We start from the raw sequence: 17,325 nt of genomic DNA, 5'->3' as shown, positions 1-17,325 counted from the left end.
ATTCATCTGATCACAATCGAAAATCCGTATTCATTTTTTTCGCGATTTCGGCAATCGTTATTATTAAGGGTTTTCGTCGACTGAAAAATAAACATCGTTCTGTTGATTATATATTTCAGGCCATGTTCTTTATATCCTGCCATAATTAGCAAATCTTTATTAAGCAACCCATGATTATAAAATAGCTTTGCTTATCATTTGCTGCTGAATCTTGTGCTATCGCTTGTCAATTATAGCAGAGACGTAAGGAACATATTTAAAAAAAATTTTAAAATTAAACATATTAAAAATGTTTATAAAGAAATTAGCCACGTTATCAGCGCCAACTAACAGAAAATAACTTATCATAAATCACAATTAAAATTCAGTCGGTAATAAATGGCGCTAAGGTGATGCCATACAGAACAAAAAGATTTGGTCGCGAGAGTTACCTTAGATGACCGTATAACGATGTCGTTTTATAAGCGGAAGGTAGAACAATCAAATTTAATAAAAAAAAAAAACGGGGGTTACGACACCCGTAACACATCAAGTTCATTAGACATCTCTAAAGACTTCTAAGTTAGTTACTCGATTACACTATACTATCAATATTACACTTATTACACCTGTTTGAGTATTCCCGACAATTTGAATTTGAAATAAACGAAAACTCAACATATCATAATTAATACACAAAAGTAAAATAAACATTCATCGAAAAAGTTATTATTTAAGAACAACAACATAATCGTATAATTCCGCCCAAACCCCGATGTTCGCAAGTGAGATGATAAATAAATACTTTCCGTGTATTCGATAAATCAACTTCTGCAAACAGTCTTGGTGCAAAATATTTCCATCCAGTGATATGCTTACAAATATTCTCTGCGTTAATATCATAACCTCGCCTATAAGACTGGGCAAAATATTCGTATCGTTTCAATTTCATACTTTGCACCAAAAAAGGTACCAACAAAGCTTCCTAATTTTAGAAGAGTCAAAATAAATAGACTATTCGAAATAAATATCCCAGATTTCAAACTCCGTATATTGGCAGCATGAATTTACCGTTTCATGTAGGAGCCGCACATACAATTGATTGTCGAAAATTAAAAGTTAAATTGACGTTCCGGGAGCCCACACATGGTATAACATGTACAGGCTATAACCAGAAAAAAATGACAAGTCATAATCCTTTTAATGTGCTTTCAATTAGCTCGTTAGTGATCCCTCCCATCCTTGGCCAGGTAATGTTTCGAAAATGTGAACCTTCCACTCAGCCATGCATGGCGGGTGGAGTGTTGAAATCGTGAACAAGAGTATAACGTAAAATCAATCGTGAATTTCGATGTAACAACGCACACTGTCGCCGTCATGAATTGCGCCTAGTAACATCGGAAATGATTAAATTCGTGATATTTTGAGTATTTTTGCACCAATAATTAGGGCGTGATTATCAAAATGGTGAATTTGCAAATTCCGTAAATAAAATTGTAACATTTTAGCTAGAATTATCACCGGGCAGGGGCGCAGCCAGGATTTTTTCAACGGGAGATTAGGGGGAAGTTAAAACATTACACCAAAACTGCAATTCGCGACGACGTAATGCGCTTTCTTTGCCCAACGGTCCGAAGTCCTATTTTTAAACATCGACCATTTATCCGTAGTCAGCGGGCATCCGCATCTAAAAGTGAAACATTAAAAATCGCGAAAATTAAATTTGGAGAGATCTATAACTCGCAGATGTCAGTAGTGTCATCATGGTTTATATGTACAGAAACTCGCTCGCATGTAGCGACGATCAAAATCATGAAAATGTGAAACTATTACTTGAGAATTATTGTTAATGAAGTTAAATTTTTATTGCCATTCAATGATTATTTCATAATTTTGTCATAATCGAAGGCTGCAGTAAATTTTTTGTCGCCGCGATCGTGTTGTTAAACTATATTAAAGCATGTTTTTATTCACTAGCAAATATTAATTCTACGTAACGGCGGACATCGTAGTTTGGTTTTTATATTTCGGATAGAATTGTGAATTCACATCGGCGAAGATTTTAAAGACAACTATTAATGAGCGCATTCACAACGAAAATTGATTTTGTTCTGATTTTTATCTTCTGTGTAGGATTTGTATCAGTTCGTAAATTACCCTCCCGAGTTTAAGCGAACAATAATATTATTACTGACCCCGGGATGCGATATTTGTGAAGCAGATAGTTGACATTTCTATGCTTTTAATTTTAGATCGTGTCTGTGTTACTTTCGTATTAAATAATAATTGAAAAACTCCGCAAATTGGTTATCTCTTGAGTACTCAGTGTTAAGTATTTACGTAACTCAGCTTTGGGTTAAAACACTGATAGTAACTAAACACGTGAATAAATCGGCAATAATGGCATTTCGACATGGTCAAAATAATATTTCTCACCAATATCTCATGAAAGTTCCATAAAATACATTATTTACTTGTCTTACTTATCGACGTTTCTAAATTTGCAAAAACGATGTTGACACGATGTTGCAATCAACAATTACACATTTTTTATTTATCATTATCAGTACCGAATAAAAAAAGATAACATATCGTGAAGATGAAAAAAGTCGTTGAAACTTGAGTTGAATTAGTTGCAATTAGCGCCTGATTAGGCACCAGAGCACTCGAGCCCAATGTTTTTAGCATTAGTCGCATATGTAAAATATCCTTAAAGAAGTGCTGTTTATTAAAGTCATCTCGTCCTATGGCCACGCAGAAATGCCTTTATTGCAGAATTATTTAATCACAATTTTAAATCAACATTCAGGATTGGTACAATCTCAGATTTGCGAGATTTATCTGTAAATTAATACAGACACCATAAAAAAATTATAAAAGTTAATTATCGTATTAAATATTTGCATTCCGGCATCGATAATAATAATACCATTCGCTTAAAATTGGGACAGTAAATTTACAAACGTTGATAAGTAATATCAAGTCAACGCAAATGTTTATTTTGGTTTTGAAATTTGTCGTTGATGCCCTTAACAGCTGTTGCCGATGTGAACGCACGCGTAAGCCTGGATTGCCAAACCCAGGATATAGTCGCCAAAACGATTGCGGTGACAAAAACAATTAGCTATTATAACGAAATTAACCAGTAGAAAAGGCTTCCTTGCTAATTTTTCGACCGACGTTCTAGACTCCTGCTGTGCATAAAAAATATTTCTTATTCGTTAAAAATATTCAATTCGAAAAAATATTCGATTTTGCCCACCCCTACTCGCATATTAATGAGGAAATAGTTTAGATTGATTTTTGACCCTGGTCTGAGTTTGATTTATCGTGAATGACTAGACTAGCTAATACTGAATATCGCAAAATTCCGCGAAACGCCATTTGCTTTTAACATTCGTGGTTACAATAAAATGGCTGTTAAATGTTAATACGAGGTATGTATTTTGTCAATTTGGCGATTTTGCAAATCTGTGAGATGCTGCTAAAAGTTTCTTCTAATTTAACAAACAATGGCCCAAGTTTACATTCCATTACTAAACAATGTCGCGTCGAGTATCAGAAATTTCTGAATGGCTCCAGTAAATTCACTAAGAAGAAAACACAGACCTGTCAAACCAGTACTAGAAAATCGTCTACTTTGGTCACAATCATCGATGTCATTGACAGTCACATGACCACTCTCGTTTAGAGAAACGCACTGCCTTGCATTCGGACATCTGGTTTCAAAGACGCCGCCGAGCGTTTTCGCGGTCGAAGCGGAATCGGTGTGCTTGTATAATAATCATATTATAAACAAGAATTTTGCCATTAATGCAAAAGCTTTATCTTCCATGTCTTCACCACATAGGTTAGAATTCCGGTAAATATCGTTATGATATGCAGAATTGAGTTACAAAAGTACTAGTATGTTACTTATTTGTCAACTTGATACGCACACAAAAACATTTGTCAACTTTGAATTTTTATTCCATTCAAAATCGAAAAAAAGTGCTATTTCTCTTCAAAATCGGAAAAAAGTGCTATTTCGCAGTCCCTAAAAAAAGTTGCGAAAGTGCTTCGCAATTTTCGCAAAAAAGTGCGCTAATAGTGAACACTGCTATCATATATTTTAAATTTCGGAATTTAGTTTATCGATGTCGACGGACTAAATGACACTCGTACTTGACGACAAACAGTCAGAATTTTGACCCGTGACAAAAGTCCATGTGCCGTTAATAATCACCCCAATTCCACTGTATGATTTGAAACTGGGCGCCTAGTTGCTTTTTGTTATGTGCTGTGTTGATATATTTCTTCATAATTACTATGTAATATTAAAAATGTCAATACTAAAATTTGACAGCAAAAATAGCCAAATTAGTTGAGCTAGTTTGGCTGATGAATAGCTAAAAACACGTGAATCCTATTCTCTCGCGGGGGTGGGGACATGTATGGCTCATAGCTCACGATCTCTCCAGACAAAAAATAAATTAAAAAGTAGTATTCCAACTTATCTTTTAAAACATTCTGGACCATATCAAAAAGATAAATATATCGGAAATATCGGCCTTAATTTAACCGATACCGATACATGGCCGATACCGGAAAAATGACCGATATTGCCAATACCGATACCCGATACCGATACATCTCTAGTCCCAAGTTCTCTCAAAGATGAACAGGTTGAATTATATTTATATAATGGGTGACTTCAACTATAATCTTATTGATGAGTCCAATATGAATACCAGCTTATTTGTTGATATTATGCACAACCTGGCCTATTATTCTCTGATAAACTGCCCCACCAGGATAACTTCAAGTTCTGCGGACAAACGTTTATGATAAAAAAATTAACAGTGCTGTTTTAGCAGAATGTGTTTCTGATCATCTGCTAATTGTACAATGCTCTCTTCTAGAAAAGCAAATTCAGACCAGAATTGAAACGCTTTATCGCCAGTTTACTTCATCGAACTTGAATACTTTTATGAATGATCTGAATTCTATTGATATTGATGACTTCAGCAGCATCCAGGATCCCAATTCCCAACACTTGCTTTGAAAATTTTTTTGAAAAATTCTCTACTGCTTACTCTCAATCTTTTCCTTACAAAAAACAGACAAACAGATCAAACAAACCTCAGTATGATACTGAGTTACGCAAACTCAACAAAGTCAAACAAAAACTTTATAAGAAATTAATAAACAATAAAAACATAAATGACAAGCACAAATTACAGTTCAATGAATGCAGGAACCTTTATACTCGATTGCTCCACAAAAAGAAATCAAATTATTACAAATCTAAATTTGCCTCTCACAAAGGCAACATCAAGGCAGTGTGGAAATAATTAATGAACTTATTGGTAAAAATAAAACAAATTCTTGTTCTTTGATTGAACTTGATTGCAGTAATACACAAATTGCAAATAAATTTAATGAACACTTTTCCCAAGTGGCACAAAGCCTGCTCGACTGTATGCCACAACCAGCTGGCTGTGACAAAAATTACATTTCATATCTTGGGAAGCAAGAATCCTCATCCATGTTCTTAAGGCCAACTACATCATTAGAAATAAAAAATATCATACGCGATATGAAGCCCAAGTCAAGTTTTGGAATCGATGGTATTCCATTCAAAATATTGGAATATGTTCCAGAACATATTATTGATATCCTGACATATATATTTAATCTTTCACTATCTAGTGGATTATTCATTGAAAGCTTCAAGACATCCAAAGTTCTTCCTCTCTTTAAAAGGGTAGTGTTTCAGATCTTGGAAACTATAGACCTATTAGTCTTTTACCATCATTTTTTAAGATTCTTGAAAAAATAATGTATAGTAGAATGTCAAACTACTTTGAAACTAACAATGTTTTCCACTCGCATCAATTTGGTTTCCGCAAGCATCACTCCACTGCTATGGCTGCTAATGTTTAAAGGCGTTTGAAGGCAAACAACATGCAATTGGAATATTTCTTGATATCTCAAAAGCTTTTGACACCATTGACCATTCCATCCTTTTAAGTAAGCTCTATTACTATGGATTATCAGGAGCTACCTTCAAGACAGGAAACAAATTGTGCAATATGACAACTCATTCTCTACAAATATTTGTGTCATGAAGCACGGAGATCCACGAGGATCTTTACTTGGCCCATTGTTTTTTCTAGCTTACATTAATGACATGTCCAGGTGTCTGAAATCCTCACAAAAACTACTGCTCAATGGCAATGAACTTAAAAGAGTGAAAGAAATAAAATTTCTAGGAGTTATCTTTCATGAAAATCTGTCATGGAAATCACAAATAGCGCATGTTATTGGTAAAACAAAAAGAAACCTAGCAGTTTCTGCCAAAGTATCCCAGTGTGTTGATCAATCAGCTCTACTAGCAATGTTTCAATCATTACTACTTAGCCATATTCGATATTGTTGTTCAGTCTGGCTTCATGGTAATAAAACACTTGTCTCAAAACTGCAGAGTATTTGTAATAATTTTTTAAGAATAGTTTTTGGTAAAAGAAAACGTGAAAGTGTAGACCCTTACTTCAAATCACTAAATATACTTAAGGGTGAAGTTATGATGAAATTTGAAGTATTATCCCTAGCTTACGACTTCCATAATAATGCGCTGCCCAATTGCTTTAATGACATACTTGTCAAAAATACCTCCAACCGAAGAAGTAGTTCTGATTTATTCGTACCTTTCACGAGTAAATCTGTGAGTCAGCATTCCTTGTCTTTTACTGGACCCAAACTTTGGAACTCTCTTCCCTTAAATTTGAAGACGTTAAAGTCCAAAAAATCTTTTCAAAAACAAGTCAAGTCTCATTTAGTTTCCAAATATTTAAAATTACTACTGGTGGTATTCGATGACAAAAACTTGGGACACTCCACACTTGCACATTATTGTTTTGATGAAAATGTTGAACAGCTATAATAATATCGTTATATCCTGCCATGACTTGGCCAGACCTAGTCCAGCGCCAAAGAAATGGTATTGTGACATGCATGAGTATATATTTTTTTAAAATATATAGGTAGCTGACATACTCGGATGATATTTTCTTTAAATAACTGCACACATTCTATCACTTCACGCTCGTGTTTTTACCTTTTTCTAGCTGTGATGTCCTTATCATACACGCATGGTCTTATGTTTGAGTGGTGGTATAAGGGTTGTAGATAGTTTAATATAGTTCCTGCAAGGTTACTAATTATTGCAACTAGGCGAGTAGTAGAGCTATGTTGGATTCTCCCCTTCAGATTTTAATTTGCTGTGGGTCATTTTAATTGGATGTGGTTTTTATATCATTTATGTTTGCATGCATTTTATGTTAAGGCATGGTATTGGTGTTTGAGTTGACTTGTTGGCCAAGGTATAGATAGTAAAATTTTGTATGCTTCTTGCATGGTGTGATAAATTTTTCTCTGTCCCAAGCAGAATGTCATCATAGATCATCTATCCATTGCTATATAATGACAATACATTGCATTTAATTAAACAATTATTTTTGCCTGTAATAAATAGTTCAGCGCGTTCCCCTTCACCCAATCATTGAAACATCTACTCGCTGTTTTATTTTTTGTTTTTCAGGTTACTTCAAAGTGATTAAATGAAGTAAAACACATAAGGAAAAAATCAAACAAAGACTCCGATATCCTGTGAAATAACAATCTAATTCCTATATCCTTGTCTGAAATCAATACCCAAGAATGAAAAACCTCACACCCCTTGTAACCAATTTATTTCCATATCCTACTTTACTTAATTATACTAATTTCACTGTCACCCGTAACTTTAATTACTTATTACAATCTTGGCAATAATAGGCTCTAATTTTGGGAATGAAATGGTCTCGCCCACCTCTTCATGCACCCAATTCTGGCAACTTTGGTTGGGCAACTTGGCATTTGATTGACTCCAACTATAATCAGCTTGGCAATTTGTTTTCAACAGAATCTTACTTTTATATTTTAATTAACGATTAGAAGATCGATCAATTTGGCAATGGCAACAATTACAAAATTATCAATATGGTGTGGCAAATAGTTTTTTTTCTTTTTCTAATATTTATTTATTTTTTTGTTTACTTTATAGTATACCCTAAATTTATCGCGTTTTATTCTTACTTAAATAACTTCTCAGTGGTTGTGTGTGTGTGTGGTTGGTGGGTACATGTGCGCGTGTGTGAAATAACTTAATAATTTTAGGTGAGTAAACACGTACCACTTCCTCTTGGCAAAACCTTCCATCTTATATTTTGTACGTTATAAACCTTATCTAAGGTTTTGTTTGCTCCCCTGATTTCATAATCAGTTTTTATTTATTTGTTTTTATCTGTCAAATGTATTGTTATGCTGATTATGGAGTCGAAATATACTTATACTAAGAGCATGATCTCTTTTCACTTTATTTTGCAAGGTAGTGCGTTTAGATGTGATTCCAGCTTTATTTTTATTTCTTCAGCAGTAATTAAACAAAGTAATCTATTTTTCATACCAAAATGTTCACTGCATGGAATATAGTATATTTTCATGACAATAGACAATGTAAGTTGCATAATAAAAATACAGCATATCTAGAACTGTTTGAGTTGTCCCAGCGACGGATGATTTCCAGTATGAAAATTATTTTCAAGCTAAATCAGTGGCTCATCAATGCTAAGGAATGGCCGGAGCATTTTTAGGCGCTCCCGTAGTATGTGTACCAAGATAGCGCACAACCTGGTACACATATTACTGGAGCATCCTTCTTTATATCCAAAAGTTTCCAGAAAATGCTAGCGAGATGGTCTGAGCAGATAACGTCAAGGGCTTTGACAACTTCCTGATGCACAGGAACTTTCTCTGCTTTTCTCGACTCTACCGAGTCAACAAAGCCAACCATCATATCTTTTTTTGAATTGTAGACAATATTTTCTTTGACTAAAAAGATAGGTTTATTTTCAAATATTGCCTTGAATCGACTAAGTTATGCCAGGTTTTGAACCAAATTACACACAACTTACCAGATTTGTCTCAATTTCGCACATTAAAGTTTGGGCACTCCTCAACTAATTTTGTTTGCCTACTTTACATCAATTTGTGTAAAGGAACTGAAACATGGACAGGTGTATGTATATTCACTTGGCTATCAGTCCCCGAGCTCGTAATAAAAGTAAAACAAGGAAAATCTATAAAACACTGTTTGCATCTTTTCCCAGAAGAAATAAATATTTCACAATTTAGTGATCCAAAATAATGATAAGAGACTTTCTTATTATTGCTCGAAGGAAGTGTTAAGTCATTTGCAAGATGATACTGTTAGTGGAAGCATAAATAGACAGTACTACACTCAGGCGAATGAGCTGAAGTTACTGATTTATCTACTTTTTGAGTGAAAAAATTTTCATGGTGATAACATGATGATATCAACACCAGTGGTGAACATTGTGAATTCTTGAAACAAATGATTAGAAAAATATGTAATATCTTAAAGCAAACAATCTAAGCTGTGCAGGCCCTTGTTTGAATTAGATTTCGAAAAGGACACTTCAAAATGTTGACTTGTTGTAGAACTGGAATTGCTGCTGCCAGTTATCCCCTCACAAATGATCGTTGTATAAATAATATGCAGGATATTTGATAAAGTTGTTTCTTTTACATCAATATCATTCAGGGCTTCCGATGTTACACTAGTCCAACCATGATAAATTGCACTTATCTCTAACTCTGAATCAATGTTTATAGCTAAACTTGATTGCTCTGCAGCTGATTAGGGCTTGTTGAATTGAATATTGTCTTCTAAATCCTGGTATTTCCAGTTCTGCAGTTGGATGGTGAATAAGTTGATGCACTTTTTCAAGTCTTGCAAATTTTTATGACATATTTTTCAGCTACTATCCTCTTTTTTGGAGAAGATCTATCCAAAGTTGGCGTTCATCTTGGGAATTGCACCACGCGACTGTGAGGCTTTGTTGGATATTCCTCTCTTTTATTATAAAATTAAAATCTTGAAGTTACTTTTTTGAATGTCATTTGCTTCCAAGTGCCCTTCACAAATTTTTAAAAAAATCGCTTTTCTCTTCGAATACTGGACCAATTGCTTTGAAATTTTCAGTGGTTGAAGATAAAATTTTTCCCCAGAAGGCTATTACTTTTATATTCATTTTAAATATCTCTGTTAGCTCTGTGAGATTTGTTTTTGTTTGCTATGACGTCATTAAACGTTCTGCGGACATCGGACGTCATTTTGTGTCCTACTGTATTGCTTCGCTTGGTGTGAATATATTTGTAGACTGTGATCTGACGGTACGGTAAACCGTACTGTACTGCGAACAGACGTGTCCATATATTTGGGCGTAGCTCTCTTGTTGGATACGAAATGGACATAACGATTGTTTCAATATTATGTTGTTCTTGTTCTTTGACACGTTTTTAAAAAGTCGCTTTTCTCTTCGAATACTGGACCAATTGCTTTGAAATTTTCAGTGGTTGAAGATTAATTTTTTCGCTAGAAGGCTATTACTTTTATTTATTTCAAAATTTTGCGTGAATTCTATGAAATTTGATATTTCGTCTAAAATTTTGCTGTATTATTTTTTATCCAGGGGAACACGGATTTTAGTCAGTGTCATGACTGGCTGTACGTTTTGATTCTGCAAAATTCTTGCTACTGGAAATTCAGAACTTTTTTGAGGGTACCGGTAGCGTCAAAGGTACCGGTAAGGACTGATTCGCTCTGGTCTGACGTGTCCATATATTTGTGCGTAGCTCTCTTGTTGTTCTTGTTCTTTGACACGTTTTTAAAAAGTCGCTTTTCTCTTCGAATACTGGACCAATTGCTTTGAAATTTTCAGTGGTTGAAGATAAAATTTTTCTCCAGAAGGCTATTACTTTTATTTATTTTAAAGTTTCCTGTGGACTTCGAGAGATTCGTTTTTTGTGTTCAAAGAAGTGATCAGAATAAAAAATAGTGACACCTTGTGGCGATTGCGCGAAGGCATATCAACTGAGAAGCGATCGTAATTCTTGCTCCGCTAACAGTTGTTTATGCTTATGGCCAATCGAGAAGTTTGGGGTTACCGGTACCCGCAATGCAGCAATGCAACGGTTTGCGATAACTTCTTAGCTAGTTGACTATTACTACAGCTTCGCTTGGTGACCATATATTTGTTGACTGCGGTATTTACTGTTATCAGTTGGTATTTCAAATTATTTCTCAATAAACTCGAAAGGTTTTTGAGGTTAAGTTAAACTACCGGTACTGTTTCGCTCGGTGTTCAATCAATCAATGTTCACTTTCCATATATTTCAGTATTTGTAGACTGTGGTTCCCGTGTTAAGCGAAAGTGATACCGGTACCGGTACGATAGCTGGGAAAGCTATGACAGTCCCTGTGGCCTGTACGGCACGTACCGGTACCGTTTACAGGTTTACGTACCGTCTTACCGGTACCGTAGTCCGTTACGGTACGTACCGGTACCGGTACAGCTGTACAGGTACGATATCGGTAGACTAGTACAGTATTACTGTACTAGTTGCATTAATTATATTTGTTCAGAGTGTGTGCCTGCATTGAAATTAAGTTTTTGTAATGAGCCAGCATGTCTGCACAGCTGCTATGCCTTTCTAATTTTTCGCTGTTTCGTTACATTTTTTTGGAAACAACATTTGCATAAATACGTATGGTACCGTATGCAGAGGAAGAAACTTCACAAAAATTTCAACATGTGCAGCAGGTTAGTGTACATAAATCAGTAAATACAGAAATATGCAGAGGAAGAGACTTTACAAAAAGGATAAGATTTACATAATTATCCCGATGGAGAGAAAAGCCTATAGAACGGCTTAACCATATTGCGAACCACAGCCTCTTGTCTGGTTACCGGTAAGGTACCATTCCAAGTCTGGTATGGCAGTATGGGATCAGTTAGTTATTTGTTTTCGGAAGCATGGATTTGATTAGTTTAAGTGGCCAGCATATCAAATGTCTAATAGTGAAATATATTTCATATTTTCGCTATTTTATCTTTTCCCTTCTTTCTTACAGTTTTGCTGGAAACAACAGATAGGCTAAGGAGAAAGCATTACAACTTCTCCAATAATTTTCAACGAGATACACAGGTAAGTAAGTCTAAGTGACGCAGCATATCAAGTTCATTCCATTTACATGTTTACTACTACCATACCTGCATCTGCACATAAACTTATTCTATTTCACTTGTATGCCTACAAATATGCCCTGTTCATGCTCATCTTTTTGCTTTTTTGTTACAGTTCTGCTGTAAACAACATAAATATGCCAAGAAAGAAGCATTATAACCTTTCCAATAGTGTTCAACATGTTCTGAAATATGGTGGCCGAGGTCTTACCAATACAAAGAATATTTGCTGGGTTAACAGTGTGTTACAAATATTGGTTCGGCTTCCACTTCATGTACAACATGATTTTCGCTTGTGCTCAATAACACAAGTATGTAATTTCTGCAAGCTGATATCTCTTAAGACGCAGAATGCTATATTCACCAGCTAAAGCAACAAGACGTATTTCAGCATATGAATTTTCTCTGTTTGTTCACGATTTCCATGCTAGGCCATTTGAAATGTTTGATGCTGCTGAATTTCTGAGCATGATTTTATCTAAGATTACAGATGACCAAATTAGGTACCATAATGAAGTTGCTAATACCCTCCGTTCTATGTGCCTTTTCTCAGCATCCATTTTTGAACGGTGTTGCTGTGGTGAATATTCTCGTATCCTCAGTGCAATGACGCAGTAAATAATATTTCATTTACGGTATATGGGAACACGTTTAAAGACAACTATAAGTCATTTTGTCATCTGTTTTTTATATTGCTGTGATTGTTCAGTTTTATCAAATATAAATTGATCGATACTCACCTATTTTAAAAATCAAATTGTTGCAATTTGCAGATGTGAGAATGAAATATATGACCACTGTACAGTCAATGACGTAGGTATGTGCCAAATCATATCAAGTTTATTTACATGTTTACTCTTACTGCATTTGCAGTCAAATTAACTTATTCCATTTTTTTGTACGCTTGCACAGCTGCAATGTTTATGCTCATCTTTTAGCCTTTTTTCATTACAGTTCTGCGGTAAACAACATCAATATGCTAATAAAGAAGCATTACAATCTTTCCAATAGTGTTCAACATGTTATGAAATATGGTGGTCGCGGTTTCATCAATGCAAAAAATATTTGCCGGTGTAACAGCGTGATGCAATTATTGCAAATAGTTTTCGTGTCCATATATTTGAGCATTGCTCTCTTGTTAGTCTTCATTATTTTATCCCTTTACACAACTTGATGGGCCACGGCCCATTTCGATGGGCCGTGGCCCCGGCCCATGTGCCGTAGAGGAGTCACCACTTCCACTCTATTTTGTGCACCGTCTTCACCAACGACTAACATACCGTCTTCACCAATCCCTGAGCAAATCAAGTGACTGCAATGGAGCGTGAAGCTGCAGAAACTCGAAACGCGATTAACTTTGTTTGTTTTATTATTGTGGGCGTGGCTTTCTAGGCTAGTTTCATCTCTCTGATTATACCCGAAGGTTCCAGTAGCAAAGGACGGAGGAAGTCCATTGATTTACGACCTCTTCAGTACTTAAGTGTGAGGAGAGAGAAAAAGAACTACTATAATGTCATGTAATAAATAATATTATATGATTGATTAATAAGTCAAATTGACATCTAATTTTCGCTGTACTGCCGTTAAATTATTCAAAATGCCCAAAAGCAAGTGCACGTTTTTCATTGAGTTACTAAGCCTCTTCCGGATTTTGTTTCGAATATATATATGATAACCGGTATGTTAGTCGTTGTGGTAACCCTACTTATAAACAAACAATATCTATGTCAGTGGTCAGCAACCCTTATCAAGTGACGGACCTATAGGGCCTGACCAAAATTTTGGCGGACCATCTTTATACAAACAGACTAAGTCTATGCAATCAATTATCTGCATTAGGAAATTTATGTTGACACCAAACTAAAAAACGAAAGTGATTCTATTTAATGCAATATCTGTTTTTGTTCGCTAGCCATTAACTGTTCCCATATTGGAGATATGGTCGACATTGACACACATAATGTGTTCCTTACATCCAGACTACTTCGATATTTCGTTTTTGTAGTTATTAATGTTGGAAACCAGGCCTCGCATTAATAAGATTTCGGGAAAGGTAACAACGCCTGTAAACCTTCTGATTCTGGTATGGGTATTGATTGATGTTTGTTTTGCCAAAACTATTTTTTTTACCCGATGTGCTAACTTTATGATTATCCGGATTCTGAAGGATAGAATTAGCACTGACTAGGCATGACCGGTTAGCTACGAGTCAGTAGTGGAGTAGTCACGTTTTTAGCGAGAATCATTTTGTTGGAGATATCTCATATGAAGTGATGAGAGACATTCTTATACGGGCGTAGTGGAAACAATTGACCCAGCATTATTGCGACATACTGACATGGCAATTGTTTGTGAAGTCAGACGTACTGCTCAAAATTTGAGTCAAATGCGTTGTGTTGTTTGGTTTGCAGTTGGGTGCTGTTTTCTAGACGTAGGACTTGTGGTTAGATTGTAGAGGTTTGATTACCATCTTGCCCGTTTTTGTTTCACCTCACTGCGGACCGGCAGTAACCTTTCCGCGGACCGGCAATGGGCCGCGGCCCGGTGGGTGCCGACCACTGATCTGTGGTACACTGGCAACACAAGGTTTCTTTATCAATTCGATAATAACAGGTCAAGTTCTTCTCCCAATTGCCAAATCCAGTGCCACTAGCAAGAAAGCTCCGTTCCTTCATCTGGCGAGATTACAAAAGTCTGGAGCGTCCTACAGCAAATTCCGAATCTCACGCGAAGTGTAAATTGTTCAATTTACAATTTTTTTTAGTACATGTATAGAGATGTGTATGCTTCAGTAAACACGAGTAAAACATCGCGTATTTGATTCGCGCATATTAATTCTCGTTTTGGCTGCATTTCCAATATTTACTTTTTCAATTTTTTATCAGAGCACATTGCTATTTGAAGCGATTTGATGTTTTTTGTTTACAATATCTCATACCGTCCCAATTCTATGACAACCACTTACATTTGGGCTAATCCACTTCTGTGGAAACTATTCAACACTATTCATCTTCATTTTTTCCACGACCCTTATAGTTCGGCAGAATCGGGCCTTAACATTGTTTTGGGACATAGAGTTTTTTATTGATTAGATATAATGTATATATATGAAATATATAATGATACCCAGGTGGGTGTGGAGTATATAATTTTGAGCAATTTTTTTTAAGTAGATTTAAAGTATTCGGTACAAGATGACGCACATCCTGAAACCTAACCTGGTAAACATACGATGTTCAGGTTGTGCGCCATCTTGGTACGAATACTTCAGAAGCGCCTTTTTGTTAAAAACAATTATTTCATAACTACATGATTTAGTTTTGCATACATAGTAATATTGAACCTCCTTACAATGTCAGAAATTCAATTTTAGTAGAATAAATGGTAGTTTATTTCACTAATACAAGCCAAGATTCATCGACAGCATCTAGCCACTTTCTATTGCGCTCTTCAAACTACATTTGCGTTGCCGCGCGCATTTCGTTTTCCTAGTTTAAGCTTAGGGACTTGGGAAATATTTTATTAGTTGAATTGGATTGGAATATTTGACCTCGTCTTTCACTCCGAACAAGGCCATGTAAAACCATCCACTGGTATCTAAAGATGTGTAACGTGTTTTCTTTTGGAAGAACCGCAACCTTCCAGTGCGGCATTGACTTTAGCAAAATTAATATATCCTTGTGGAGATAGAAGGTATGCGTATGCGAAACCGAGATGTGCACCTGTTATGCCAACATAGTTGAGTCAAACGTTTTGAATACTAGTACATCACACACATTTTCCTGCGTGCTTCGGTTGTACGTAGTAACGCGCACATTTTTACGCGCATGCATCAAATTCCACTTGATTATTGAGCTATAGGTTTTTGACGAGCTTTTGTGTATGATTTCATTCCATAGAATTTGTATGCTGTTCTAAAGAATACTAGTTTCAGCTTTTTCATTCATTCAAACCGCGTGTTGAAAGTAAGTTTTGTAATATTGCGTGTTGGTTTCCAACATCCTTAAATCGGTGATGTCAGTAAATCTTTAATACAAAAAGATCAGTAACATGACCAACATCTGCAATAAAAGCAGCAGTACCCACTCAAATGACAGCTGGGGAGTGGATACTCTTAGTATCTGCTCCATCGCGAGCCTCTTACAGTCTTACCAGTTTACATGAGTGCCAATTGGTATCTAAGCTCAGCCAGAGACAAAAAGTTTCGGACTGCGGTTGGCGTGACGAAATGATTTTAAATATATATTCTACAATAGGATTATTTGATTGCATATTACTGAAAGTTCAACTTATATGTCTTTTCCCATTGCACTATTCCTTTACTGATATTCGATAATATGACGCTCATCTGACATAGTTCTTAAAGTGTGTAGATGGGTATAATCTTTTCCACGCTGTTCAGATGGGAATGCGCGAATATATATAAGAATTGCTAATATTGGTTTGCAATGCGATGAAATCCCATCTTGGCATTTCTGCCTCTCGCAATTGCTGCGTATACTTATCGGGGAAGTTCTGTGGCGTGGTTATCAAATGAAAAAAAAAACATGGGAATTTTTTTTCTACTTCTCTTCTACTATCAAACATTAACATTTTGTGAAAACTTTTTTCCATGCAACCTTTTTTTAAAACACCCTCAACGACCACAATTATTTCTGTTATTAAACTTCTGAAACAAACACATAAAATCATCAACAGATGCATATCACCAAGTAGATATTGCTGAATTGGTCGTTATTTTACCATTTTTCATGTAATTCTTTTTGGTAAATCTGTTATCTATCGTAAATAAAGCACATTTGACAATGTTGTAGTATGACTATTTTGGCCTCACATTTTTGATATTTGTAGTTATAGCTCTTGGGGCTCTGTGAAACAAAGTTACATACAAAATATTGGTTGTAAATTGCAAAACATGATCATGTTGTTGGAATACCTTGGCATTTTACCACCCGTATATCATTCATTGTTGAGAATATTAATAAAATCATAAAATTTAAAAATCCGTTTTCGTGAAATTTTTGTTGTAGCTGAATTCCAGGGACAACATGACAACAGGCAAAAGAAGCACGGTCGCCACTTTTAGTTTATGACAGGGTTTCTTAAAAGGGGATCCCGTATTCCTTGGAGGCCGCTGATCGGTTATCAGGGAGCACGAACAAACAGATGGAAATGCGAATATATAATAACAGTGTATTTTTATAGAAGAGAAGAA

At 35.5% G+C, this 17,325-nt stretch overlaps 1 long non-coding RNA gene across 1 annotated transcript; it reads left to right on the top strand.

Annotated features, from left to right (window-relative positions):
• Positions 1-4,796: 4,796 nt before the first annotated feature.
• LOC144420967 (uncharacterized) lies at positions 4,797-13,534 on the top strand. Its single transcript, XR_013474811.1, has 3 exons — positions 4,797-11,687; positions 11,999-12,072; positions 12,226-13,534. It is a non-coding gene; the product is annotated as an uncharacterized LOC144420967 (long non-coding RNA).
• Positions 13,535-17,325: the final 3,791 nt, after the last annotated feature.

Source organism: Styela clava, chromosome 1, assembly GCF_964204865.1.
Source record: "Styela clava chromosome 1, kaStyClav1.hap1.2, whole genome shotgun sequence".
Classification (NCBI taxonomy): domain Eukaryota; kingdom Metazoa; phylum Chordata; class Ascidiacea; order Stolidobranchia; family Styelidae; genus Styela; species Styela clava.
Note: the sequence above shows the minus strand (reverse complement) of the source record. Positions and strands in the feature narration are given on the sequence as shown.